At 51.2% G+C, this 27,988-nt stretch overlaps 1 long non-coding RNA gene across 4 annotated transcripts; it reads right to left on the reverse strand.

The window, feature by feature from the left end:
- Positions 1-96: 96 nt before the first annotated feature.
- LOC103784608 (uncharacterized) lies at positions 97-27,777 on the reverse strand. Of its 4 annotated transcripts, XR_004671190.3 has the most exons (5): positions 23,169-27,777; positions 21,407-21,540; positions 16,959-17,107; positions 9,715-9,812; positions 97-2,872 (listed from the first exon to the last, which is right to left on the reverse strand). It is a non-coding gene; the product is annotated as an uncharacterized LOC103784608 (long non-coding RNA). The 4 variants fall into 4 exon arrangements; XR_008620519.2 differs by lacking the exons at positions 16,959-17,107; positions 21,407-21,540; positions 23,169-27,777 and adding an exon at positions 10,128-10,996; XR_001337899.5 differs by lacking the exons at positions 16,959-17,107; positions 21,407-21,540; positions 23,169-27,777 and adding an exon at positions 10,011-10,996.
- Positions 27,778-27,988: the final 211 nt, after the last annotated feature.

A 27,988-nucleotide genomic window follows, 5' to 3' on the forward strand; every position in this document is an offset into this window, starting at 1 on the left:
GGAAATAGCAGCACAGAAATACTGTCCTGTGAGTGTTACTGCGACCCATTGTATCAGTTCGCTGTTGCTGCATAACAAACCACCCAAGACTTAGGCTTAAAACAGTAATTTTTTTTATTTCTCATGAAAATGTGGGTTGGCTGCATTCTTCTGCTGATTTTTCCAGGGCTTACTTGTGCAGCTACGTTCAGCTGGAAGAATGGCTGTGGGCTAGGTTCAGCTGGGATGGTGGGGATGGTTAAGCCTCACTCTTCATAAGATCTTTCATCCTCAAGGATGACCATGTAGCCTAGGTTTCCTCACATGGTGGTTCCAGGACAGTGCTAACAGAGTAAGCCCCAAATCACAAGCACTTATCTGGCCTCTGTGTCATAGTCACTGATGTCCCACTAGCCAAAGCAAGTCACGTGGCCAATCCCAGAGTCACCATGGGAGGGGCCTATCCAAGGGCGTAGATACCAGGAGGCTTGATTCATTGGGCCATTTGATTAACAATCAACCTCATTCTATCATGCCCCATGAATTTTAGGAGCTCATTAAGGATAATTAGAAATCCTGGTGCAGTACTCATTAGGCCCATCTGCACAGGGACTAATATAGGATTAGGGGCAATTGAAATTCCTTCCCCTATTTGGTTATTCATCACCTAGCTCCGGAAAAAAGTTTGAGGTTGTTTACATAACTATAAAAGATTTTTAAATGATAAAATTAAAAATGAACGTTGGTGAGAATCAGAACAGAAAGAAAAAGAAAGGAGAGGAAAAAAAAGATGGTATCAGGAGTAGGGTTAGAGCAAAAATTGCCTATCCCAGGGGCCCAGGCTCCTGCTAGGAGAGGGACTTGAGGTCTCGCTAGACAGTGCTGGGACAAGATCAAGGAGATGGTCAGGGCATGGTGGAGAGGATTGGGGGCGAGGATGTGGCCTTCCAGTGAGCACCAGCACTTTGTGCAATTTGTGGCACTTTGGGAGCTGAGATGAAGCTACATCTGAAACACTTCTCAACCTTTGCTGTGCATCTGGATCGCTTATAGAGCAGGTTTAAATATAGATTCCTAGGCCCGATGTCTAGAACCTGTTTTTTTCTTTGTTTTGAGACGGAGTCTAGCTCTGTTGCCCAGGCTGGAATGCAGTGGCGTGATCTCGGCTCACTGCAACCTCTGCTTCCTGGGTTCAAGCGATTCTCTTGCCTCACCCTCCCAAATAGCTGGGATTACAGGCATGCCTGGCTAATTTTTTTTTTTTTTTTTTTTTGGGAGACAGGGTCTCAGTCTGTCATCCAGGCTGGAGTGCAGTGGTGCAAACATGGCTCACTGCAGCCTCGACCTCCTGGGCTCAGGTGATCCTCTCGCCTCAGCCCTGCAAGTAGCTGGGATCACAGGCGCTTGCCATCACGCCTGGCTAATTTTTTCGTATTTTTTGTAGTGATAGGGTTTTGCCATGTTGCCCAGGCTGGTCTCGAACTTCTGAGCTCAAGCGATCCACCTGCCTTGGCCTCCCAAAGTGCTGGGATTGCAGGCGTGAGTCACGGCACCGGGCCTGGAACAAGTATTTTTAACATACTTCCCAGGTGATTCTAAAACAAGTGGCCTTTGAACCACATTTTAAGTGACTTTGAAGCCCATAAGTGGGTGCCAGAATCTGGGAAGGATATTCACAGGGGAAGAATAGGTGAGAGGAAAGGTTCTTTTTCTTTTTCTTTTTTTTTTTTCTTTTTGTTTTTTGAGACAGAGTTTCGCTCTTGTTGCCCAGGCTGGAGTGCAATGGCGTGGTCTCAGCTCACCGCAACCTCTGCTTCCCGGGTTCAAGCGATTCTCCTGCCTCAGCCTCCCGAGTAGCTGGGACTACAGGCATGCGCCACCACGCCCGGCTAATTTTGTATTTTTAGTGGAGACGGAGTTTCACCACGTTGGCCAGGCTGATCTCGAACTCCTGACCTCAGGTGATCCTCCCACCTCGGCCTCCCAAAGTGCTGGGATTACAGGCGTGAGCCAGCACGGCCGGCCGAGAGCTAAGGTTCTTAAATTAGTGAGTGGTTCTCAGAATCTCAGGAAGATCCTAGAAAAGGGAGGGGGGTGTCATGGGCTCTTGGACCTCCCTAATATCTCAGATCCTTTTTTTCTACACAGAACAAACCTCTTCCTTGAGTAGCTATCCTCCTAGTGAGTTTCTTGGCCCTCAGCTGTGTTAACTGCCCTAGGACCTGCCCCACCCCTACGCCATCATGGCTGGGAGTCCACCCCTACCCCGCCATTGCTGATTGGACCAGGGATGGGCACCTGACACGGCTGAGCCAATTAGATTCTGTCTGCCAGGAAATTGGAGCAGAGACAAGTCTCTGGTACCAAGTTTAGCTGTGCTCCACAGTGAGAGCCCATGAACCCCCGCTGTTAGCATCCACAGGACTGCCCTGGTCCCTGCCCTTCCTGGGCCTTGGCTCTTCAATTTCCCCTTGTACTGTGACGCACTCTGGCACCCTCCCACTGGATTCCACTTTTTTTTTTTTGGAGGTGGAGTCTCGCTCTGTCGCCCAGGCTGGAGAGCAGTAGCGCAATGTTGGTTCACTGCAAGCTCCGCCTCCCGGGTTCAAGTACTTCTGCCTCAGCCTCCCAAGTAGCTGGGACTACAGGCGAGGCAGCTGGGACTACAGGCGCATGCCGCCACGCCCGGCTAATTTTTTGTGTTTTAGTAGAGACGGGTTTTCGCCGTGTTGCTCAGGCTGGTCTTGAACTCTTGAGCTCAGGTAATACGCCCACTTCGGCCTCCCAAAGTGCTAGGATTACAGGCGTGAGCCACCGTGCCCGGCCTTGGATTCCACTTTTGGCTGAGTTGGCTTCTGTCACTGGCCTCCAGAAGAACCTTCACTGTAGCTGGCTGGTAGAGTGAGATGAGGATAGAGTTAGTGGGTTCAAGGTTGTCCCTGTGGTCTTAAACTGGGCTGTCCCTAAGAAATGGGCTCATCTAGTCAGTTTCCTGAGGAAACCATGAAATGCCAAAGGCTGAGGCTGTTGTTGGAACAGCTGTGGCAGTCGCTGGAGGACCCCTTTTTGCTATGGCCAGAACAGGCCGCTGAAACACAGAAAGTGCCAGTGAGTGAGGGGCAAAGCAGGAAGTGAGCCACTGGGAAGTTGGTGGGGCCTGCACGGGGCATCTTCCTCATCCTTCTTCAGACACAGAGCCCCTCATGGATAGAAGATGCTTAAACCCATTTATGCCTAGTGTTCCATTATTGGAACACTAAGCATGTGAGAGTTATTTATATCCTACTGCTCAAGGGCACTGCCAAGGTCTCATTGCAAAAATTCAAAAAATTGCAACCTCAGGCATACATGGGTTCTCTTAGATAGTTCTCGGAGGCATGGGAACCACTAAGTATAAAGTTTGAAGATTTACCTGAAGATTAACCCAAAGGCTGGTGAGGTAGCCAGCCTCCAAGATGGCCCCAGCAACCCCTACCTCCTGCTAGTTACAACCTTGTGTGGTCTTCTCTCACATTAAATAGGGTTGGCCTGGGTGACCAAGGGAGTACAGCAGGAGTGATAGCGTGTGATTTTCAAGGCTAGGCCATAAAAGAGATTGGTGGCTTCAACCCTGCCATGTTGGAACGCTTCCTCTTGGGGAGGGCAGCCACCATGTTGTGAGGATGTACAAGCAGCCCTGTGGAGAAGCCCATGCGTGAGGAACCAAGGCCGCCTGTCATCAATCAGCACCAACTTGCCAACTATGTGAGCTGCCTTGGGAGCAGATCCTCCAGCCCCAGTCAGGCCTTCAGGAGTCAGTCATCCCAGCTGACATCTTTTTTTTTTTGAGATGGACTCTTGCTGTGTCACCCAGGCTGGAGTGTAATGGCGCGATCTTGGCTCACTGCAACCTCTGCCTCCTGGGTTCAAATAATTCTCCTGCCTCAGCCTCCCGAGTAGCTGGAATTACAGGTGCGTGCCACCATGCCTGGCTAATTTTTGTATTTTTAGTTGAGACGGTGTTTCACCATGTTGTCCAGGCTGGTCTCAAACTCCTGACCTCATATGATCTGCCCGCCTCGGCCTCCCAAAGTGCTGGGATTACAGGCGTGAGCCACCACGCCCAGTCCCAGCTGACATCTTGACCACAACTTCAAGAGAGACCCTGAGTCAGGGCCACCCAGCTAAGCTGCTCCTGGATTCCTGACCCTCAGAAGCTCAGTGAGAGGATAAATGTATACAAATGTATATTGGTTTTGGGGTTTTTGTTGTTGTTGTTGTTGTTGTTGAGACGGCGTTTCACTCTTGTTGCCCAGGCTGGCGTGCAAGGGCACAATCTCGGCTCACTGCAACCTCCGCCTCCCAGGTTCAAATGATTCTCCTGCCCCAGCCTCCCGAATAGCTGGAATTACAGGCATGCACCACCACACCCGGCTAATTTTTTGTATTTTTAGTAGAGACGGGGTTTCTCCATGTTGGTCAGGCTGATCTCAAACTCCTGACCTCAGGTGATCCGCCCGCCTTGGCCTCCCAAAGTGGTGGGATTACAGGCGTGAGCCATCATGCCTGGCCAAATGTATATTGTTTTAAGCTGCTAAGTTTGGGGATGATTTGTGCCCTAGGAATAGATCTCTAAAATACCTGAGGATAAGAATGTGCTGGGCTTGGAATATCTCCAGAAATCACTCGTAAAGGCGATAATGGAGTGAGGCTGTGTGGCCCAGATTTGCCTCAGTGGGACTTCAGGCACCAAAGGCAGCTGTGCAGAGCCCTCCACCTTCTCCTGTATCCGCCCCTTTGGAAATGGAGGGAGAGAGCCCACGCCATAGGACACGGCTGCTAACATTCCTGGCCCTCTCAGGTGCACCCTGCTTCATCAGCATGACAGCCAAATTAAATCCACAGTTCCTCTGATATTCAGAATACTAGTGTTGTAGGAGTTATTAAGAAATTATTTTAGGCAGATGGAGAGGAAAAGGAGTCCTTGGAAAGTTTTTGTTTTTTAAAGCATCTCCAGAAAAGCCTTTAATATGCAAATGCAGGTCATTAGAAACTGGGTCCACCCAACATGGCAATTCCTGCAGCCTTCTTGCTCTTGCCCCACATGTTCCTGGCAACATGGCTGCCCCCACATATCCCCACGTGTGTAAAACATCCTGGCACCCTGCATTTGCATATTAAAAGGCTAGGGTGGGAGGGCCAGCTTTTTTGCGGGCTAAGTGAATGACAGGCCTGGTCAAACCAATCCCCTGAGCCCTATGCAAATCAGACACCGCCTCCTCCAGCCTCTGTATATATACCCGGCTGGTTTGCACCCCACTTGGGGTTCCCTCTCTCGGCTTTGGAGCCCTCCTCTCTCTGTCTCTGTATGGGGGAGCTTCTTCTTTCTGCCTTCTCCCTTCTTGCCTATTAAACTTTCCACTCCTTAAAACAACTCTACATGTGTCTGTGTCGTTTTATCTAAACCAGCATGAGAACCAAGGACCCTGGTGTTCCTCCACTCATCAGAGCCATATCACCAGGATTTCTGAGTGCCCTTCCTATTGGTGGTAGAAGGTCCAACTTTTCTTCTCCTGAGGGAAGTCCAAGGATCCCAGAGTGTCTGAGAGTCTAAACGAGGCCATCCTGATCCGTTTTTCCCAGCAAAGGAAGAAACCAAAAAATCTCATCTAGACCTCTGAGGGGCTCAGCCTTCCCCAAACCAGAAATTCCAGCAGTTTCTCACAGTACATCTGAGGAAATGAAATACTGCCTTTACAAAACCCCCAGGGACCCATCCTGATGGAATAACTCTGGGATATTGTTGTGGTTGGACTGTTTGTCTCCACCAAAACTCATGTTGAAATACTTTTTTCTTTTATATATGTGTGTGTGTATATATATACATATATGTGTGTATATATATACATATATGTGTGTATATATATACATATATGTGTGTATATATATACATATATGTGTGTATATATATACATATATGTGTGTATATATATATGTGTGTGTGTGTGTGTGTATATATATATATATATATATATATATTTTTTTTTTTTTTTTGAGATGGAGTCTCGCTCTGTCGCCCAGGCTGGAGTGCAGTGGCGCGATCTCGGCTCACTGCAAGCTCCACCTCCTGGGTTCACACCATTCTCCTACCTCAGCCTCCCGAGGAGCTGGGACTACAGGCGCCTGCCACCACGCCCGGCTAATTTTTTTTGTATATTTAGTAGAGACGGGGTGTCACCGTGTTAGCTAGGATGGTCTCGATCTCCTGACCTCGTGATCCGCCCGCCTCAGCCTCCCAGAGTGCCGGGATTACAGGTGTGAGCCACCGCGCCCAGCTCTTATATATATTTGAGACAGGACCTCGCTCTGTTGCATAGGCTGGAGTGCAGTGGCACAGTCATGGCTCACTGCAGCGTCAACCTCCCTGGGCTCAGGCAATCTTCCCACCTCAGCCCCTGGAGTAGCTAGGACTACACGTGCATACCACCATGCCTGGCTAATTTTTTTACATTTTGTCAAGATGGGGTTTCACCATGTTGCCCAGACTGGTCTGGAACTCCTGGGCTCAAGCAATCAGCCCACCTTGGCCTCTCAAAGTGCTGGGATTGCAGGCATGAGCCAGTGCACCCAGCCTATGCCGAAATGTAATCCCCAGTGTGGCCATATTGAGAGGTAGGACCTCTAAGAGGTGATTGGATCATGAAGGCTCTGCCCTCATGAATGGATTAATCTCATGGGTTAATGGATTAATGAGTTAATTGGTGATTATAGGAGTGGGACTGAGGACTTTATAAGAATAGGAAGGGACACTGAGGGACACCACTCAACCCCCTCACCGTGCGACGTCATGCCCTCCCACAGGAGTCTGCAGAGAGCTCCCACCAGCAAGAAGACTCCCACCAGATGTGGCCCCTCGACCTTGGACTTCCCAGCCTCCAGAACTTTAAAAATACATTCATTTCCTTTAGAAATTACCCAGTTTCAGCATTCTGTTGTAAGCAACAGAAAACAAACTAAGACAGATGTCTGAATCTGTCAGAGCAGAGAAGTCCAGGCCTCAGCACAAGCTGTCATCCTGGAAGCTATCAGACCACATGCTTCCCAGGAAAGGAAGGGAGATGCAAGGTCGTGCAAACTGCGGGAAGCCCGCTGGCCTGTCCGGGCCCTGGGGGTCTGGTGCTGCTTCTCCCCTACCTGCCTTCAAATTTACCCCACCATCCACTTCATTCCCAGCAGATCTCACTGCCTATAGGCCTCAGGTGGCCAGAGACCAGGGACCTTTCTGCTCAGGATCTGCTTCCCAAGGACTCCTACTCTTTTCTCTGATTCTCCTTTTAGGGAATCCCTGAGACGCAGGAGCACTGTGGTGACTTCTTTCCTGCTGCTGTCACAGTCACGGGGCAGAGGGCAGAGACCCTAACCTAGAAGAGGAAGGTTTTCTCCCTGATGCCCCACAATTGTGCACCCAGCATACAGGGAAGAGCCAAGGAGCCAGGGAAACACTGCCCAGCCAGCACCCAGTGGGACAGATGTGTGCCCTGGCCCCGGTGCAGACCTCACTACCATGATGGCCTGCACACCCTGCCTGCCCATCTCCTTCCCCTTGGCCTGCTGCCCCTACCCCAGGGCAGGGTCTCAGCTGAGGAGGGAGCTGTGGTCACCCCAGCACTCCTTGCCTGCTGAGTTGGGATGGGACTGTGCTTGTAGTTATTCCCACTACATTCTGGAGAACTTTCCAGGCCCTTGGGAAGCGCATAGGAGGTGCTTCTTATGCTGCAGTCCTCCATGAATGTGAGTTTATGGGAAGGCCAGGGAAACAGTGAGGCCTGGGGACAGCTCTTCAGCCATCCTCTGGCCTGAGTAAAGCCGAGTATAGCAAAGAGATACAGCCTTCCCCGACGACCAGGACAGACCCAGAGGAGCAGTAGCCACTTTCTCACCTGTAAAATGGGAATGAAGCCGGAAGCGGTGGCTCACACCTGTAATCCCAGCACATTGGGAGGCTGAGGCAGGCGTATCACCTGAGGTCAGGAGTTCGAGACCAGCCTGGCCAGCATGGTGAAACCCCGTCTCTACTAAAAATACAAAAATTAGCTGGGCGTGGTGGTGTGCACCTGTAATTCCAGCTACTCAGGAGGCTGGGGCATGAGAATCACTTGAATCCAGGAGGCAGAGGTTGCAGTGAGCCGAGATCGCACCCCTGCACTCCAGCCTGGGTGACGGAATAAGATTTTGTCTCAAGAAAAAAAAGGGGGGGGAGGAATGAGAGCTTGAAAGGAGAGAAAGAAGCTTTTTATTCATCCTCTGCTGAGGTGACTTTTCCAGGTTTCCAGGGGGGTGTGGATACACCCAAAGGCAGGGCAGGGGTGGGGCGGGGTGGGGGCAGCATGGGATGGGGCCCTGAGATGGCAGAATTCATCCTCAAAGGTGAGTGAGGCCTTGCTCCTTCTGGGAGCAGCAAAGCCGGACAAGCAGAGACAAGGGCTGCTTCTTGGACACAAAGAATTCCTGGAGAGCCTCAGGAATACGACTTGGGGCCTGGACACTTTGTCAAATCAAAAATTGATTGAATCAGTGAATGGCTGAATTTATGGCTGGAGATGAGCTCACTTGGAAGCAGCCCTGTGATCATGAGAAAACTTGAACCAAAAGAGGGGGAATGGCCCGGCGCGGTGACTCACGCCTGTGATCCCTGCACTTTGGGAGGCCGAGGCGGGTGAATCACTTGAGCCCAGGGGTTCAAGACCAGCTTGGGCAACATAGCGAGACCACGTCTCAAAAAACTAAACAACAACAACCAAAAAAAAAAGAAGGAGGAGGAGAAGAAGGATAAGGAGAAGGAGGAGAAGAAGAAGGTGGGGAGGGGGTGGGGAGAAAGGGTCCCGTGAAATCCTGAAGTCAGGAAACCTGACTCCTGCGGGGCCGCAAGGGTCAAAGAATTCCCCACGTGCGGCTGAGAATTTGCCTCAGCGCCACCTGCTGGCGGTTACTGACCCTGGCTGCAGCTAGAAGTTACCGCCTGAATGGGGAAGATTTTGCAAAGAGGAGGACCAAGCTCTAAGATGGCCTGCCTGCTCAGCAATGGCTGCTACCTGATTCATCCTGATCCTTCCAGGAGTCGGCCAAGAAAATATATCAAAGCCTGGGAAAAGGCAAGAGATTTCTGGGTGTGTTCCTTTCAGAGGAGTGCCGGGTGTTGGCTGTGACCCTCTAGTGATGATCTGATTCTTTAGGGGTGTGTGCTTGTGTGCTTTTGATTGTCTTTGATTGGCTTTATAGCTCTGTAGGGATAGAGGCAATCTGAGGAAAACAGATCACAAAGCAAATGATTCCTGCTCATAACCGTGCAAAGGAATTTTGTCCAGTAGAGAATATAAATACCCGTAAGTCAAATTCTCAGTTGAACTTATTTTAACATCTTGCTGATTCCATGTCAATTAATAAGTCAAAGAAAATCTTTGACACATGTTCATTTTAATTTGTATGGGAGTCATGATATTGCCTCTTTGAAAGTTATCCTGGAGCAGGTCCTTTGCGCATAAGAAATCTACAAAGTCTCTCACACATTTCCTCCCTTCCCTCCCACAACCGGTTCAGGTGAGACCAACAACTGCATCCTCTGGGTCCCCAGACCCAGCCTCACCCTCCAGACTGCCAGCTCCCAAGGGCAGGGGCCAAGTCTGATCCTTGCTGGAACTGCGGCGCTCTTGTAGATGCTGTTGAATGAGTCTATGGATATATTTAGATATAACTCACCTTATTACTTATTACTTATCCATTACTGGCGATGGAGCACCAATGGGAAAGGCAATGCATGCACGTGGCCGAACGCTTCTGAGCCTCAGTTTCTGCATCTGCAAAATGAGGATAACGGGTTCAGCCTACAGATGGAGAAGTCTTAAGCCAATCCTGCCTGTTTTCCATTTATCTCTTTTGGTTTCTATTCCTACCTCCTATCCCACCCCCAGGATGCTAAGAACAGGAACCAGGTCATTTCCTCTGGCTCCCCACCCTGCAAGGCCCACAGGAAGTGTTCCGTTAAGTCCTCCTACCTGGTTCATGAATGACAAGGGGAGGAGGGGTTGGTTTAAGGAGCCTGGGCGTGGAGGGAGAGGTGCCTGCTCAGCGGCAGACCTGGGCTCCAGTGCTGGAGGGAAAGGGGTACGTACAGGGAACCCCTAGGAGACAAACCGAAGGGAGAGGCTGAAGTGGCTGGACTTTAAGCAAATCTAGTGCCAAGCCCCACTCCATCCAAGCTTGAGGAGCCTTCCTGCTTCTCTGGCCCTTTTTCCCCCCAAACAGCTTCCTCTGCTAAGAAGCGCCACTGAGTCCCTCATAACTGGGATTCAGGTGCCATCTCGTGGCCATTCCTGGAACTGCCAAGGCTGAGGGGAGCCCTGACGTCCCAGGATAGAGGAAACCAGGCCAACACTTCTCCAACTTTCTGGACCTCCATCCTCCTCATCTCCATCTTCTCCTTTCCATTTATTGAGCACTGACTATGCCAGCCTCTGTGCTCAGCCCTTTACAGGCCCTTAGCACATTTATTTCTTGAATAGCCTTAAAAGGAAGTTATATTTAAGGTATGCTTATTATCATTTTACAGCTGGGCGCAGTGGCTCACGCCTGTAATCCCAGCACTTTGGGAGACCCAGGCAGGCGGATCACCTGAGGTCAGTAGTTCGAGACCAGCCTGGCCAACATGGTGAAATCCCGTCTCTACTAAAAATTAGCCGAACGTGGTGGTGGATGCCTGTAATCCCGGCTACTCTGGAGGCTGAGGCAGGAGAATCGCTTGAACCAGGCGGCGGAGGTTGCGGTGGGCCAAGATTATGCCAGTGCGCTCCAGCATGGGCGACAGAGCGAGACTACGTCTCAAAAAAAAAAAAATCCAGATGTGGTGGCTCACGCCTGTAATCCCAGAACTTTGGGAGGCTGAGGCAGGAGGATCACCTGTAGTCAGCAATTCAAGACCAGCCTGGTCAACATGGTGAAACCCCGTCTCTACTGAAAATACAAAAAATTCGCCGGTCATGGTGGCGGGTACCTGTAATCCAGCTACTCAGGAGGCTGAGGCAGGAGAATCACTTGAACTTGGGAGGCGGAGATTGCAGTGAGCTAAGATTGCGCCATTGCACTCCAGCCTTGGCAACAAGAGCAAGATTCTGTCTCAAAAAAAAAAAAAAAATTTTACAGATGAAGAAACTGAGGCACAGAGAGATGAAAGAGTTTTCCCAAAGCCACGCAGCTAGGAATTGGACCAGAATAGCTTTTCTCTGGAAAGGAGAGTGACAGTGACGCAGCTGGTCCTGCCCCTCAACAGCCATTTGGGCCTGGAGCCCTTCAGCTCTAATTCAAATATGGTTTGGGACTGGGCACAGTGGCTCACACCTGTAATCCCAGCACTTTGGGAGACCAAGGTGGGTGGATCACTTGAGGTCGGAGTTCGAGACCAGCCTGGCCAACACAATGAAACCCCATCTCTACTAAAAATACAAAAATTAGCCGAGCGTGGTGGCGGGCGCCTGCAATCCCAGCTGCTCGGGAAGCTGAGACAGTTCACTTGAACTGAACCTGAGAGGCAGAGGTTGCAGTGAGCTGAGATAGCGCTACTGTACTCTAGCCTGGGCAACAAAGCAAGACTCCGTCTCAAAAATAAATAAATAACGTAAAAATACAAAAAATTAGCCAGGCATGGTGGCAGACCCCTGTAATCCCAGCTCACAAGCGTGAGCCACTGCATCCGGCCAGTCTCCTGTAATTCTATCTCAGTTCCTGTTAATGCCCTTCACAGCCCCTATCACTGTGTATATGGCCTGATTTACTTAAGTGTCTGTCTCCCACCCAAGACTGTGGGCTTCCCGAGAGCAGGGACCTTGTCTGTTTTCTTCACTGCCATGTCCCCAGAGCAAAACATGGATTCCAGAATACAAAATAGGAGCTCAATAAACATCTGTGAGTAACTGATACATAGATTAATTAATGGAAGATTAACCAAAGACTTGTCCCTGCCCTGTGTCTCAAAAAAAGACACTGTCTCAAAAAAAAAAAAAAAAAGCCAGAGAGGGGACCGAGTGTGGGGAGATAACGCGAGGCAGAGGCCAGATGGAGGAAGGTCTCTTGGCCACTGGTATGCCCAAATGAGGATGTAACATGTAGTAACAAAGGGACACAATGGGAGGAACGCAGGAGCTGCTCGCCAGGCCACTGTGCACTTGCATCTCATTACCCAGCCACACCTCCCACTGTGCACTATGAATTCATATTTTCTATAAATCCTCTAATTATCTTGTGAATAGCACAATTACATGGCATTGCATTGTGTGTGTGTTTTTAAAAAGTTCGTTTGTTAAACATAAACCTTTAAAATGCATGATGTTTTCTGCAGCCTTTTTATTTTTTAATTTAACAACACTGGAAGCCTTAAAATTGGAAGCAGCAGGGGCTTTTCCTTTTTTTTTTTTTTTTTTTGAATCGGAGTTTCTCTCTTGTCACCCAGGCTCGGGTGCAACGGCGCAAACTTGGCTCACTGCAACCTCTGCCTCCCAAGGTTCAAGCAATTCTCCTGCTTCTGCTTCTGAGTAGCTGGGATTACAGGTGCCCACCACCACGCCGGGCTAATATTTGTGTTTTTAGTAGAGACGGGATTTCACCCTGTTGGCCAGGCTGGTCTCGAACTCCTGACCTCAGATGATCCACCCGCCTCGGCCTCCCAAAGTGTTGGGATTACAGGCGTGAGCCACCCATGCCCGGCCTGCAACAGGGGCTTTTCTTGACCTTCAAGAGGTTGGTCCTGGGGTAGTCTACACGCACAGTCACACTCACACAGCCACCCACCCTCACACTCACTTGCCCATGGTGCCCAGCCAGAGGGCAGAGACCTGTTCTCCTGCCACCACAGGGTGACCTTGGGCAGGTCACTGCAGCGTCTTCACTACCTGGGTTCCACCTCACTCAGCCCTTTTACACAGAACATGTTTACATGTTTTACAAAAAACATTCCCATCCTCGTGGACCTTCATTACAAAACAGTCAGAGATGTGTGTGTCCATTTTACAGACAGGTAAAATGAGGCTCTGAGAGGTGCCTGCTCAAAGCTGCTGGGGAGAGCACAGGGACTCCAGAGAAGACAAGATGGGGATGGGTGGCCTGGCATGGTGGCTCATGCCTGTAATCCCAGCACTTTAGGAGGCTGAGGCGGGCGATCACTTGAGATCAAGAGTTCGAGACCAGCCTGGCCAACGTGGTGAAACCCCATCTCTACTAAAAATACACAAATTAGCCAGGTGTGGTGGTGGGCAACTGTAGTCCCATCTACTCTGGAGGCTGAGGCACAAGAATTGTTTGAACCCAAGAGGCGGAGGTTGCAGTGAACTGAGGTCACACCACTGCACTCCAGCCTGTGTGACAGAGCAAGACTCCGTCTCAAAAGAAAAAAAAAAAAGATGGGGATGAAGAGATTGAAAGGTTTAAAGGTGACCAGAGGGGCAGGAGAGTGTCAACATGAACGCTTGGGTGGGCTATGACCTTCGATAGACCTGTGTTTGAATCCCAGCCCCACCATTCATTTATCTTGGGTAAATTACTGAAGCTCCCTGAGCCCCAGTTTCCAAATCTTTACAGTGCGAATAATGATAGCATCACCCCAAGATCCTCTCATGCAGGTTCAATGAGGCAGTATGGGTGAAATAGCTGTTGTTATTTTCAGACTTACCAAGCTTGTGACCCTGGAGTGTAGGGTGAGGTGCGGTGGGGAAGAGGCCACTCAGGGTACAGCCTGCCCAGCCACAGGCTGGGGAGACTCCTGCTGTGTTGCTGCCTCTGCCTGCTAGACAGTAGTTATTTTACAATTACTATCGTCCATCCTTTCCCATCACTCCTGCTTTAGAGTTTACAGAGTGCTTTCATTCATTCATCCCTCCATTCACTCATTCAGCTTTTACAGAGTGCCTCTTATGTAAGCCAGGCATGGTGCCGGGCTTCCAGTATATCCTGGTGAACGAGGTAGGTACTGTCCTTGCACCCGGACGACTTACAGACATCCAGTAGTTAATCACACGAATAAATATGTAGTTAGAAATTGGATTGCCGGGCGCGGTGGCTCACACCTGTAATCCCAGCACTTTGGGAGGCCGAAGTGGGCAGATCACAAGGTCAGGAGATCGAGAATATCCTGGCTAACATGGTGAAACCCCATCTCTACTAAAAATACAAAAAATTAGCCAGGCGTGGTGGCAGGTGCCTATAGTCCCAGCTACTCAGGAGGCTAAGACAGGAGAATGGCGTGAACCCGGGAGGCAGAGGTTGCAGTGAGCCGAGATCGCGCCACTGCACTCCAGCCTGGGCGACAGAGGGAGACTCCACCTGGAAAAAAAAAAAAAAAAAGAAGTGGTTTCCCTGAGAAACTGGGAAGGCCCTTCAGAGTGGACCCAAACTGAGGCAAGGTGGCCAGGCCTTTGAGCCTCCCATTAACCAGTAACAGGCTGCCTCTGGGGAGCAGACATGCCCTTGTCCCTGAGGATGGGACATTTGACTGAAATCTGAAGGCTGGAAAGGAGCTGAGGGAAACGGAAAAGAGCTACAGAGGGAGGCATGGGGAACAGGGAGGCAGCCTTGAGGCAGCTGCAGCAGCTGAGAGGAGGTGTGCAGAGCTGGGAGGTAACCCCTGGGGTCAGGAGCTCAATTTATCGTCAAAGCAATGGGTAGCCTTGAAGGGCTTAAGCTGGAGATTGGCTGGATCTGCTTGGATCCTTCTGGCTGCCCTGTGGAGAAGGGGTCAGAAGAGGCAAGAGAGGGGAGGGAAACCACTTAAGAAGCTGTGGAGATTTAGACAGGCCACGACCTTGGCCTCAGGCGGTGGCTGCCGAAATGGAGAAAGAAGGAGGAGGCAGTAAAGTCTGACCCTCGGGGGGCTGAAGCCAAGCCAGAGCCTCCACTATGGCTGGTTGGTTGTCTCAGGAGCAGTCACCTCTGGGCTCTGGGCTCTGGGACCCTGAAACAGACTCAGAGGAGATCCTCACTCAGCAGCTTACGGGGGGCTGCTCTCAGGGACCACCCCAAAAGGGAGTGAGAAGCAGAAGCTACAGCCAAGGCCTCAGCCTATTCCACAGGGAATTCTGGGGCTGAAAGGGCCCTTTAGAGGCGACCCAAACTGAGGCAAGGCGGCCGCATCTTTGAACCTCCCTGTTGACTGTTAAAAATCTAGACTTATTACAGAGCTCTCCCCCATCCCTCCCGTTTGCGGAACTTCACAGGTGTTTACATACATCCAGGAGCCCACCCTGGGTCAGCCTCAACTCTGGGTGCTGCTCGGCCCAGTACACAGTAGGCGCTCACTGAATGTTAGAAGGCCCAGACAGAGTGGAGGGAGGAAAGAGGCTCAAGTTCTAAGGAGGCTCCCAGCTTTCTTTGTGGTTTGGGCCCCAGGCTAAAACAGGCCAAACCGGGGAGAGAAGACCATGCGATGAGTTTGGGACATGTGAGGCCGCGGTGGCCAGCCCCCCGAGGAGCCCCACCGTGAAGGAGGAAGAGGAAGAGACCGAGAGGAGAGGACTCAGGGAGGGGGAGTCTGGAAGGTAGAGTTCCAGAACGCATGGAGGTGGCAATGATGACGCCAAGGAAGGAGCAGCAGAGATGAGGACCCAGAAGGGGGGATGCAGAGAATGCGGCAGGGTCTGGTGAGGGCAGGGTCAATGCAGGAAACAGAAACCCCTCTTGGTGTTTTTAGCAGCAAGGTATTTAATACAGAGCAGTAGGTCCTTGCACAACCATCAGAGAGGCTCAATGAGCCAGGCCTCCAGGAATGATTCCAGACCTTTCCATACTCGACCCACTGAGAAAGTCAACGCCAGAGCTATGAATTCAAGAACTTACCACTGAAGCTTCAATGCAGGGATCAGAAAGCTGGATTTAAGAAGCTGCTACCTCTGCTTTCATCCCTGCGACTACCTCTGAGCAAGCTCGAGGCTGGAGCCTGACACCAGATCACCAGTGTAGAAAAACCTCGTGTTCCTGCAACCTTGCAGGCTGGCAGAAACAGCCAAAAGGGGGCACAAAATAACTTAAAATTAATAAAATGACAATTTAGCAACAACAACCAACACTTACATAGTGCCTATTATGTGCCAGGCACTGTTCTATTATTATTTCTATTTTATTTTTATTTATTTATTTATTTTTATTTTTATTTTTTTGAGACACAGTTTCACTCTTGTCACCCAGGCTGGAGTGCAGTGGTGTGGTATCAGCTCACAGCAATCTCCGCCTCCTGGGTTCAAGCAATTCTCCTGCCTCAGCCTCCCAAGTAGCTGGGATTACAGGTGCCCACCACAACGCCCAGCTAAGTTTTGTATTTTTAGTAGAGATGGGGTTTCACCATGTTGCTCAGACTAGTTTCGAACTCCTGACCTCAGGTGATCCACCTGCCTCGGCCTCCCAAAGTGCTGGGATTACAGGCGAGAGCCACCGCGCCTGGCCTATTCCTATTTTGTAAATGAGGAAACTGAAGCACAGAGAGGATTGAGCCTCACTTCTGCCTTCCAAACCCTGCTGCAGTGAGTCTCTTGGTGGAGCCTGTCCCCCACGCAGGCACCGCAGGGAAGGGACAGGCAGTGCTTTGCTGTCCAGCTGCCCCAGCTAGGAGGGTAAAATGGACTTGAGAGAGCCAAGCCACAGCGTCTGCCCCACAAATCACCACTATCACTGTCACCTCTCCACCAAGACTATTATCTGCCACCACCATTAGCAATCACTTGAACTACCCTCAAGTCATTACCAGCCCCCTCACTTCCTCCGCCAACATCGAGATCTAATAGAGCCATCACCTTTTCGTCACTCAGCATCACCATCAATGTCACTGCCACCGCTGCCATGATTACCCCCATTACTCCCACCCTGGCGGCAGGGTGGTGTCGAGATGGCAGTGAGATCACTTCCTTGCCTTGGTGCTCCCTGTGGTAATTGCTTAATGAGATGTTTGCGGCTCTGAGCATACTACTTACCCTGCACAACTAGGAACCCTCCCCAGGTTCTGACGAGGCCAGGATGGTTTGTGAGCGGAGGGCTCTGCGGCTGTAGTGTGGCTGGGAGGGTCCGAGAGCACCTCTGGAAGGCCCATTTTGTCCGTCCCCCTGCCTCATCAATGTTTTGCCTTTGTGGTGGAGAAAAGCAAGAGTGTGATAATGTAGGGAACTCGAAGAATCTGTCTAGGTCAACTTACACAACTGACTTCCCCTCTCTGGGCCTCAGTTTCCTCATCTGCAGGATAGGAGCAAGAAGAATTATCTGATCGAGTAATGTGGGGATTCGAGGTAATGCAAATAAAGAATCTGGCACAGTGCCCAGCGCCCAGGTGGCTCCCACATGGAAGCTGCTAATATCTTTATTTTATTAAACATTTATGGCTGGGCACCGTGGCTCATGCCTGTAATCCCAGCGCTCTGGGAGGCCGAGGCAGGCAGATCACCTGCAGCTGGGAGTTGGAGACCACCCTGACCAACATGGAGAAACTCCGTCTCTACTAAAAATACAAAATTAGCCAGGCATGGTGATGCACGCCTGTAATCCCAGCTACTCGGGAGGCTGAGGCAGGAGAATTGCTTGAACCTGGGATGCAGAGGTTGTAGTGAGCCAAGATCACACCATTGCACTCCAGCCTGGGAGACAGAGAGAGACTCCATCTCAAAAACATAAATAAATAAATAAATAAATAAATAATTTATATAATAGTCACTTTGTGCCAGGCACTGCTCTGACACTTTACAAATTTCAACTCACTGATTTAAACCTCCTGAGATAGGTACTACTATTGCTCCCATTTTACAGATTAAAAAAACTGAAGCAGAGTTAAGTAGCTTACCCAAGATGACACAACTAGTTAGTGACAGAGCTGGGATGTAACAAGGGAGTCTGAGCTCTTAATCTTGGTGCTCTTTGGCCCTAAGTGCTTCACCCTGTTCTAAAAACCTTCCCTGCCTGCCCTGGCCAGGCTGAAGAAGACTCTGCTCTTTTTGTCTGTCATTTGGAAAAGGGCCTCCAGAAGTCAGTCCCTTGTCTTGGGATAGAAATGCCCCCATTGACCTTGTCCAGGGCCTCCCATCCCCCCCAGTCAGGAATTCCTTCCTGTTGTCTGACTTGAATCTGGGCTGAGGCAGCAGTTCCCAGGGAAGAACCTCTTCAGCTGGGATACCTGGTGGGAGGGGCCTCAGGAGATATGGTGGAGGAGGGAGGGGGCTCAACCCTGAACTCTCAGAGAGTGGAATTTGGGGGGCAGGTTCTGGGCATCTGAGTGGTGGCAGAGCTCTGGGGCAGGAAACCCTGTTAGCTCCTCTCCAAAGGGATCTTGCTTTCCCCACCCCTCCATAACTGCACCAGCGACTTCTCAAACTACCTCCCAAGCTCAGATAAAAGCAGGAACGAAGGAAGTGACAGCATTGGACAGGCCAAGCCTGCTGCAAGACACCTGGATATCACTGTCACCATCAGACACCACATTGGCAACTGCTACCAAAGACCACCTTTCTTTCTTTTTTTTTTTTTTTTTTTGAGACAGAGTCTCCCTCTGTCACCCAGGCTGGAGTGCAATGGCGCGATCTCAGCTCACTGCAACCTCAGCCTCCCGGGTTCAAGCAATTCTCCTGCCTCAGCCTCCCAAGTAGCTGGGATTACAGGCATGCGCCACCACGCCCGGCTAATTTTTTTTTTTTTTTTTTTTTTGTATTTTCAGTAGAGACAGGGTTTCACCATATTGGCCGGGCTGGCAAAAGCCTCCTTTCTAAGTGAATTCTCACCCTCCTGTCTTGGCATCACTCACTCCAAGCCCTGGGCTATGCCCCTTGGCCGCCCCAGGTTATGTGCCCATGTCCTCTCTGCCAGGGAGTAGGAAGAGGGGTCTGTGGTCCCCTCCAGCTTCTATAGTGGGCAATAGGGCCCAGATGTCCATCAAGACTCATGTAGTGGGGGCTCCTCCCCAAAGAGAAAGGGGCTTTGAATGTAATGGGAAGACAGGAAGGGCTGTCCTTTGATAAGAGGAGGAGTTCGTCCTCAGGAGTGAGGGAGGAAGGAGGAAATGGGCACAGGGCAGACAGAAAACAACGAAAGTCCTGCTCAGAGAGGAAGCCCGGGGGCCGGGATGCACATAGAAGCTGGAGGAAATGCTGCCCTCTGTACCAAAAGCAAATCAAAGTTGGAGGCGCCCGGACCTCTCAACCCCAGGAGGCTCAAAGCCCCTCGAGCTCACCCAGCAACCTCTGCTGCCCCCACCACAGGGGCACCTGCAGAGCATTAGCCCCTCTTTCATACTCTGGCCCAAATGTGGGGGGGAAGCTTGGCCCATTCCCTTTAGAGCCCAGTGGAGAGAAGAAACCAGGCTTGGACCTGCAAACAAGATGTTAGCAATGGCCCAGGGACAACAAAGGGGAAATAAACACAGACATGTACTATATATTCCATGTGCATTTATCTGGTACCAGCCAGATTCCAGGTACCACAGACAATGAGCACGCTGCCCTCATGGAGCTTACACTCTAGTGGGGAAGACCCTGAAACAAGTCACACTGCAGTAAACAAGGTGACCCATCAGTGCTGGGCTGACCACAACAAAGGTGAAAACATGGAGAGTAACTGAGGAGCCCCCTTTAGAGGGAAAGGTCAGGGAAGGGCTCTTTGGGCCAAGACTGGGACGATGAGTAACCAGACACGCAGAGACTGGGAGGCAACTGTGGGCTCCAAGTCCCTGAGGTAGGAACAAGCTTGTTGTGCTTGTAGAACAGAAAAGGGGCCAATCAAAGCTGAAACACAAGGAGCCGGGGGTGGAAGGGGGAGATGAGGCTAAAGTCATCCCGTAAAGAATCAGCATTTTATTCCAGCCAATGGGAAGTCACTAAGGACTGTCCTTTAGGCCTGGCGTGGTAGCTCACGCCTGTAATCCCAGCACTTTGGGAGGCAGAGGCGGGAGGATCACTTGAGGTCAGGAGTTCGAGACTAGCCTGGCCAACAAGGTGAAACCCCATCTTTACTAAAAATACAAAAAGATTAGCTGGGCGTGGTGGTGCACACCTGTAATCCCAGCTACTCAGAAGGCTGAGGCAGGAGAATTGCTCGAACTTGGGAGGCAGAAGTTGCAGTGAGCTGAGATCGCGTCACTGCACTCCAGTCTGAGCTAGAGAGCAAGACTCCGTCTCAAAAAAAAAAAAAGACTGTCCTTTGATAAGAGGAGGGACCCAACCTCAGATGTGAGTCAGGAAGGAGAAGAAGAAGGGCACGGTGCAGGTAGGAATACAGATTACACCATGGAAAGGTGAGCGCGTCCCACAGCTGGGCTCCTGTCTCCTCAATGCAGCATGAGGCGAGGTCATCACTGCACAGCGGAGGAAGGGGAGAGTGGCAGGAGATGTGTTCATTAGGTCACATCAGGTTTCCAGTTTCCTGCGTAGAGCCACAACACAGCCCTGAGGACCCTGGGCCCTAATTGGCCCTCATACCCCTGGGCACCTGGCCGTGTCCCTTGAGTGACAGAGGCATTTACTTCACTGGCCTCTTCTCCCCGTCACTGAAAAGACACCAGTAACTGAAGCTTCAACCATCACAATCACAATGTCAACTATAGCCACAATCATAATCACAGTCACACCAACAGGCACAAGGGCAGGACAGGAAGTCCTCAAGGGTACCCTAACTTGGCAAGCCAGCAGGACCCCAGCCCCTTTCTGGGCCCCGTGGAAGGCAATGGGACTGTCCTGGAACAGGTACGGGGGGTGCTGGAGCCAATTCTGCACATCTCTTCACAACTTCAAGTGTAGTGGCGTCATGTGGGTAGCCTGAAATTGACCATGGTGGAGGGCTTTTGGTTATTCTTTCCAGCTAGCCAGTTTACCAGAATCCATACCTCTGGACAGAGCCCTGAGGACAGTTAGAGAAGCTGTGCCCTCCCCGCCCCCACAAGTCCAGCTGCCACTAGAAAGAGCTGGTTGTGGTACCACTTTCTTGTGTAAGCACCAGGACCTTAAGTAGGAACAGTGGAAGGAGATGGCCAGTCATGTTCACAGAGTCCTGGTGGCTGAGCTGTAAGGTGGGGAATGTGGGTAGAGATGGGGGGTTCATCTGCCCTGAAAACCCTGAGCCAGAGTTTTCAGGGTGAGTCAGAGACCCTGGGCCTCAGCTCGGGGACATCACCTTCACTCAGAGCCTCTGCTCCAGCCCAAGAGCCTAAGACCTGTGGGCTCCAAGACGCCTGCCTAACTCACCCTACTAGAACAAGAATCCTGGGCTGGTTCTGTCCTGGGAGAAGCTAAGAGCTGCTTCTCCCTGTTCCCTGATCCCAGGATGGGCCCTGACCTTGGTCATAAACTGAGCCTGTGCCCAGTGACAAAGATCTCCACCCAGGCCCAGAAAGAGCCCCACCTGTTCTGGGCTAGGCCTCGATGGGGTCACTCACAGAAAACGCACTCACCTCTATCTGATCCTGCCACAGGCCCCAGCTTGGCCCTAGACTGGAGGCAGAGCCTGGCCCTTGAGCCCAGACACGCCCAGAGAAGGGCTGGCACAGCCTCTCTCACCTCTGTTGTCAGGGCTTGGGCCTCCTGCCTGGGAAGCAAAATAGTGAAAAACAAAAGCAAGTTAAAACCCACTATCATCTCCTTGCGTTAGTGACACATCTCTGTCTTAGGAAATAAAGCCTAAAGGCAAAGTGTATTTTCAGAGGCACTAAATCTTCTCCCCTTCCCTGCTGGGCGCGTGCTTTGATTTGGAGGATTCTTGCCCTAACCCCTCCCTCCCACGGTACCCAAACACAGGCCCCAGTTGCTCAAGCAGGAAAGACAGGGAGCTGTGAAAGGCTCAGAAACTTCATCTGAGACCCTAAGGAGTGGGGGTCAGAACCTTATCTGGCTTCTGAGCTTGGGCAAGACCCTTCCCCTCGGTGGGCCTGAGCTTCCCCCTCTGTATAATGGTTTAGACTTCCAGCTCTGGTATTCGAAGTTAAGGGTCCTGATGGTGGCCAGGCGGGGTGGCTCATGCCTGTAATCCCAGCACTTTGGGAGGCCGTGGCGGGTGGATCACTTGAGGTCAGTTGTTTGAGACCAGCCTGGCTAACATGGCGAAACCCTGTCTCTATTAAAAACACAAAAGCAGGCCAGGCGCAGTGGCTCACACCTGTAATCCCAGCACTTTGGGAGGCCGAGGCGGGCGGATCACCTGAGGTCAGGAGTTCAAGACCAGCCTGGCCAACATGGTGAAACCCCGTCTCTACTAAAATATACAAAAATTAGCCGGGCGTGGTGGCAGGCGACTTAATCCCAGCTACTTGGGAGGCAGAGGCAGGAGAATCGTTAGAACCCAGGAGGCGGAGGTTGCAGTTAGCTGAGATAGAGCCATTGCACTCAAACCTGCGGGATAACAGCGAGACTTCTCTCAAAAAAAAAAAAAAAAAAAAATACAAAAGCAGCCGGGAGAGGTGGTGCGCACCTGTTATCCCAGCTACTCCAGAGGCTGAGTCAGGAGAATCTCTTAGAACCTGGGAGGCGGAGGTTGCCGTGAGCCGAGATAGCGCCACTGAACTCCAGCCTGGGCAACAAAGGGAGACTGTCTCAAAAAAAAAAAGGATCCTGATGGAAATTTAGAGCCCCACGTTCAAGGGTTGGAATGGTATTCCTGGATAATCCAGGCCCAGAAGACCCAGAAAGCTTCTCCTAAAACATGTATGGCATATCAGGTTCAGGTCCTGGAATGTCCTCTGAGCTCTGGCACCTTGTCCTAGTGACTTGGCCTCTCTGGGCCTCAGTTTTGCCATCTGTCAAATGGCAAGAACACCGAGTTTATGAGGATAAAACATGACAGTGGCAAGAGAAGTGTCCTGTAAACTGCAGAGTGCAGTCCTCCTGGGAGGGAAGGACAGTTGTTGTTGTTGTTAGGGGCTCATGTTTTGCCTTCCAGCAGCGCCGGGAGAGCAGATTAGCCTGGCCTCGTTCTCACGGTGGGAGACCTCCTCCGTCCTCCCCAGGAACCACGGCCCCTGCCCTGCCCAGATCAGCAATAGCCCTCCATAAGCCTCCCACCTGGAGGGAGGTGGCGGGCAGGGAACAGCCGGGTAACCGTGGGCTCCTCACTGCAAGGGCCCAGCTCAGACTGAAGGCAGAGGGAACAAGCGAGCGAGGAGGAAGTGGGGAGAGACAGAAGGAGGGGCAAGCGAATCAAAGCACTAGGGATTTACTCACCCAAGCAGGGACAGGGAAGGAGATGGGGCTAGCAGGGCGGGGGACGCCCATGCGCCGCCCCTTCAGAGGACAATTCCCGGGGCCTCACTCCCTCCCACTCTCTCCCTCCCCCGCGGCCCATTCCCGGTGCGACTCCTCCCGTGGGAACTGCTGTCGCTGCAGCGGGCGCCCTGCCACGTGGATGCCAGGAATCAGACTGGGCGGCTGCGGCAGGGCGGGCGCTTCCCTGGGCAGCGATCAGGGCAGGCCTGGGAGAGGGCTGACCCTCACTGGGGTCTGGGGAGGGGGCGGCTCTGGGCGGAAGGGCACCTCGGGAACTGGACGCCCTGGGCTTCGCAGCCCCTCAGATCTGCAGCCAAGGTCATCTTTTCCCAGCCTGAGGAGCAACAACTGGGCACCACCTGGGAGCAGGTTAGAAATGCAGGCTCTCAGGTCTAGCCCCAGACTTGCTGACTCAGAACCTGCACATTCCAAGGAATGTGCCCCAGGTGGCTCCCGGGCACTTTCAAATTTGAGAAGCCTTTTTTCTACAAGAGTAGGCCTGAGTATTTACAGGTTTAAAAAGACGCGGTGGCTCACGACTGTAATCCCAGCACTTCGGGAGGCCGAGGCCGGCGGATCACGAGGTCAAGAGATGGAGACCACCCTGGCCAACGTGGTGAAACCCCGTCTCTACTAAAAATACCAAAAAAAAAAAAAAAAAAAAAAAATTAGCTGGGCTTGGTGGCGTGCGCCTGTAGTCCTAGCTACCCGGGAGGCAGAGGTTGCAGTGAGCCGAGATCGTGCCACTGCACTCCAGCCTGGTGACAGAGCAAGACTCCGTCTCAAAAAAAAAAAAAAAAAAAGACAGACAAGGCCAAGACCAGGCACGGTGGCTCATGCTTGTAATCCCAGCACTTTGGGAGGCCGAGGAGGGCGGATCACTTGAGCCCAGGAATTCAAGACCAGCCTGGGCAACACTGCGAGACCCAGTCTCTACAAAAAAAAAAAAAAATTAGCCAGGTGTGGTGGCGTGCACCTGTAGTCTCAGCTACTGGTGAGGCTGAGGTGGGAGAATAGATTCAGCCCAGGAGGCAGAGGTTGCAGTAACCCTTGATTGAGCCACTACACTCTAGACTGGGCAACAGAGCGAGGCTCTGTCTCAAAATAAATAAATAAATATGCTGGGCGCAGTGGCTCACGCCTGTAATCCTAGCACTTTGGGAGGCCGAGGCGCACCTGAGGTCAGGAGTTTAAGACCAGCGTAGCCAACATGGTGAAACCCCGTCTCTACTAAAAATACAAAAATTAGCTGGGCGTGGTGGTGCGTGCCTGTAATCCCAGCTACTCTGGAGGCTGAAGCAGGAGAATCGCTTGAGCCCTGGAGGTGGAGGTTGCAGTGAGCCGAGATCGTGCCACTGCACTCCAGCCTGGGCGACAGAGCGAGACTCCATCTCAAAAAAATAAAGTAAAATAAAAAATAAAAAAAGAGAGAGACATTATAGATTCTTTTTCTTCTCTTTTTCTTTTCTTTTCTTTTCTTTTTTTTTTTTTTTTTTTTTTGAGACGGAGTCTCAGTCTGTCACCCAGGCTGGAGTGCAGTGGCGCAATCTCGGCTCACTGCAACCTCCATCTCCCAGGTTCAAGCGATTCTCCTGCTTCATCCTCCAGAGTAGCTGGGATTACAGGCACGCACCACCACGCCCAGCTAATTTTTGTATTTTTAGTAGAGACGGGGTTTCACCATGTTGGTCAGGCTGGTCTCAAATTCCTGACCTTGTGATCTGCCTGCCTCGGCCTCCCAAAGTGCTGGGATTACAGGCATGAGCCACCGCTCCTGGCCTTATTTTACTTTTATTTTCTTACTTTCAGTTAGGACATTGATTTTTTTTTTCTTCAAAATTAGTAGTGTATAAGGCCAGGCATGGTGGCTCATGCCTGTAATCCCAGCACTTTGGGAGGCTGAGACAGGTAGATCACTTGAGGTCAGGAGTTCGAGACCAGCCTGCCCAACATGGTGAAACCCCATCTCTACTAAATATACAAAATTAGCCAGGCGTCGGCCAGGCGCGGTGGCTCACGCCTGTAATCCCAGCACTTTGGGAGTCCGAGGCGGACGGATCACAAGATCAGGAGATCGAGACCATCCTGGCTAACACAGTGAAACCCGTCTCCTCTACTAAAAATACAAAAAAAATTAGCCGGGCATGGTGGTGGGCGTCTGTAGTCCCAGCTACTCGGGAGGCTGAGGCAGGAGAATGGCGTGAACCCAGGAGGCGGAGCTTGCAGTGAGCCGAGATCACGCCACTGCACTCCAGCCTGGGCGACAGAGTGAGACTCCATCTTAAAAAAAAACAAAACAAAACAAAAGAAAAAAAAATTAGCCAGGCGTGGTGTCACATGCCTGTAATCCTAGCTACTTGGGAGGCTGAGGCAGGAGAATCACTTGAACCCGGGAGGAGGGGGTTGCAGTGAGCCAAGATCACGCCATTGCACACCAGCCTGGACAATAAGAGTGAATAAGAGTGAAACTCCATCTCAAAAAAAAAAAAAAATTAGTAGTGTATAAATAGACCACATAATCTATGAATTGTATTCCATTATAGGAAAGGGGCATTGCAAGATACTTGTTACAAAAGGGGGCGTGAGGCCTGCTGGGGCTGGGAACCCACTGAGGAACACTCACTCCTGTTTTCAATCAACAGCATGGCCCTGAGGAAACAGAAGCAGGAACTAAATGGCGCTTGAATCTGAGGAGCTTCTACCCTGGCAGGCGAGATGAGATAGAGACGCAAATCGCCACCTTCCTGAGCCTCAGTTTCTTCACCTGTGAAATGGGCTTTCTCACCACTCACCTCTGCCTGCCTCCCTGCAGGGTCGGATCAGATGGGCTGAACCAGCTTCTAGACAGGGAGGGGCTTCATGAGCCGCTCCACACCTGAGGGAAGGGAGATTGGAACATCTGCCCTGCTCACATCGTGCCAGGGACAGCTCAGGCTTCTGTGCCTATCTTGGTCTTCAGACTCCAGCCTCTGGCCCTGCAGATTCTCTCTCAGGGCCTCGTCTGCTTTCTCTGGTGTCCCTCTCTCTTCTACCTTCCTTCTCCACTCCCCTGTATCCCCGCACCACCGAAATCCACACCTGTCTGAAGCTTGTACCAAATTAGCAAATTGGCAGTTTCTGAGGAGGGCAAGCCAGCCTTGACTACATACCAGACACTGCTCACACACTGGGTCTTTTATGCTAGCCCTGAGAGGTAGATGGTGATGACCTAATGAATAGAGGAGAACACCAAGGCTCAGTGAAGGGGAAGGGTTCGCACCCAGGTCACCCAGCCAATAAGAGGCCAAGATGGGATAAGAACTGGAGCTTTGGCCGGGCATGGTGGCTCACGCCGGTAATCCCAGCACTTTGGGAGGCGAAGGTGGGTGGATCACCTGAGATCAGGAGTTCAAGACCAGCCTGACCAACATGGAGAAACCCCATCTCTACTAAAAATACAAAATCAGCCAGGCGTGGTGGCATATGCCTGTAATCCCAGCTACTTGGGAGGCTGAGGCAGGAGAATCACTTGAACCCTGGAGGTGGAAGTTGCGGTATGCCGAGATCACGCCATTGCACTCCAGCCTGGGCAACAAGAGAGAAACTCTGTTTCAAAAAAAAAAAGAAAAAAAAAAGAAGAAGAACTGGAGCTTTGACTGGGCACGATGGCTTATGTCTGTAATCCCGGATCGCTTGAGCCTAGGAGTTCAAGACCAGCCTGGGCAACATCTCTACAAAAAATACAAAACTTAGCTGGGTGTGGTGGCGAGTGCCTGTAGTCCCAGCTACTCAGGAGGCTGACAGGGGAGGCTGGCTTGAGCCCTGGAGGTTGAGGCTGCAGTGAGCTGTGATTGTGCCACTGCACTCCCAGCCTAGGCTACAGAGTGAGACCCTGTCTCAAAAATATTTTTAAAAATGTTTTAAAAGTACACACACTCGAGAGGGGAGTGTGGGTGTACTCAAGAAAGTCACTCACACAAGGGGCTTTGTGGTTTCTTTTTTTTTTTTTTTTTTTTTTTGAGGCAGAGTTTCACTCTTGTTGCCCAGGCTGGAGTGCAACGGTATGATCTCGGCTCACTACAACCTCCGCCTCCCGGGTTCAAGTGATTCTCCTGCCTCAGCCTCCCGAGTAGCTGGGATTACAGGCACGTGCCACCACGCCCGGCTAATTTTTTATTTTTAGTAGAAACGGGGTTTCACCATATTGGCCAGGCTGGTCTCAAACTCCTGATCTCATGTGATCCGCCCACCTTGGCCTCCTAAAGTGTTGGGATTACAGGCGTGAGCCACTGTGCCCAGCTGTGGTTTCTATTTTTATAGGTTTCTTTAACCAAGGGGTGGAATATTTATGAAAGTTACTGGAAAAAGGTGGAGATTTCTTGGAACTGTGGTGCCACCCATTTTTACACCAAATATGGGAACTATAGTGGTGCTGGTGGGTGTGTGATTTTTAGTATGTTAATAAGCGTATAATGAGGTCCTAGGAGAAACCTGGGTCAAATCCAGCACCATGCTGTGTCCAGTTGGTCTCAGCCAGCTTGCTCCATGCCCTGATTGTTCAGGGTCTTATGAGCCCCTAGCTTCTGCAGTTATTTCAACAGCTTCCTTTTGCTAGTCATGTGAAACTGCTGCCTGGAATTTTCCATTCTTCTGCGACCCATGTTAGTCCTGTCTCACCTTCACTCATCCCGTGAATATTTACTGAGCACACACAGGTTTCCAGGTGCTGGATTACATAGAAAACAAAATCCCTGCTCTCCTGGAGCTTTGGTTCCAGGGGCGGGAAATGGGGCAATAAA

This window comes from Pan paniscus, chromosome 1 (genome assembly GCF_029289425.2).
Source record: "Pan paniscus chromosome 1, NHGRI_mPanPan1-v2.0_pri, whole genome shotgun sequence".
In the NCBI taxonomy this organism is placed as follows: domain Eukaryota; kingdom Metazoa; phylum Chordata; class Mammalia; order Primates; family Hominidae; genus Pan; species Pan paniscus.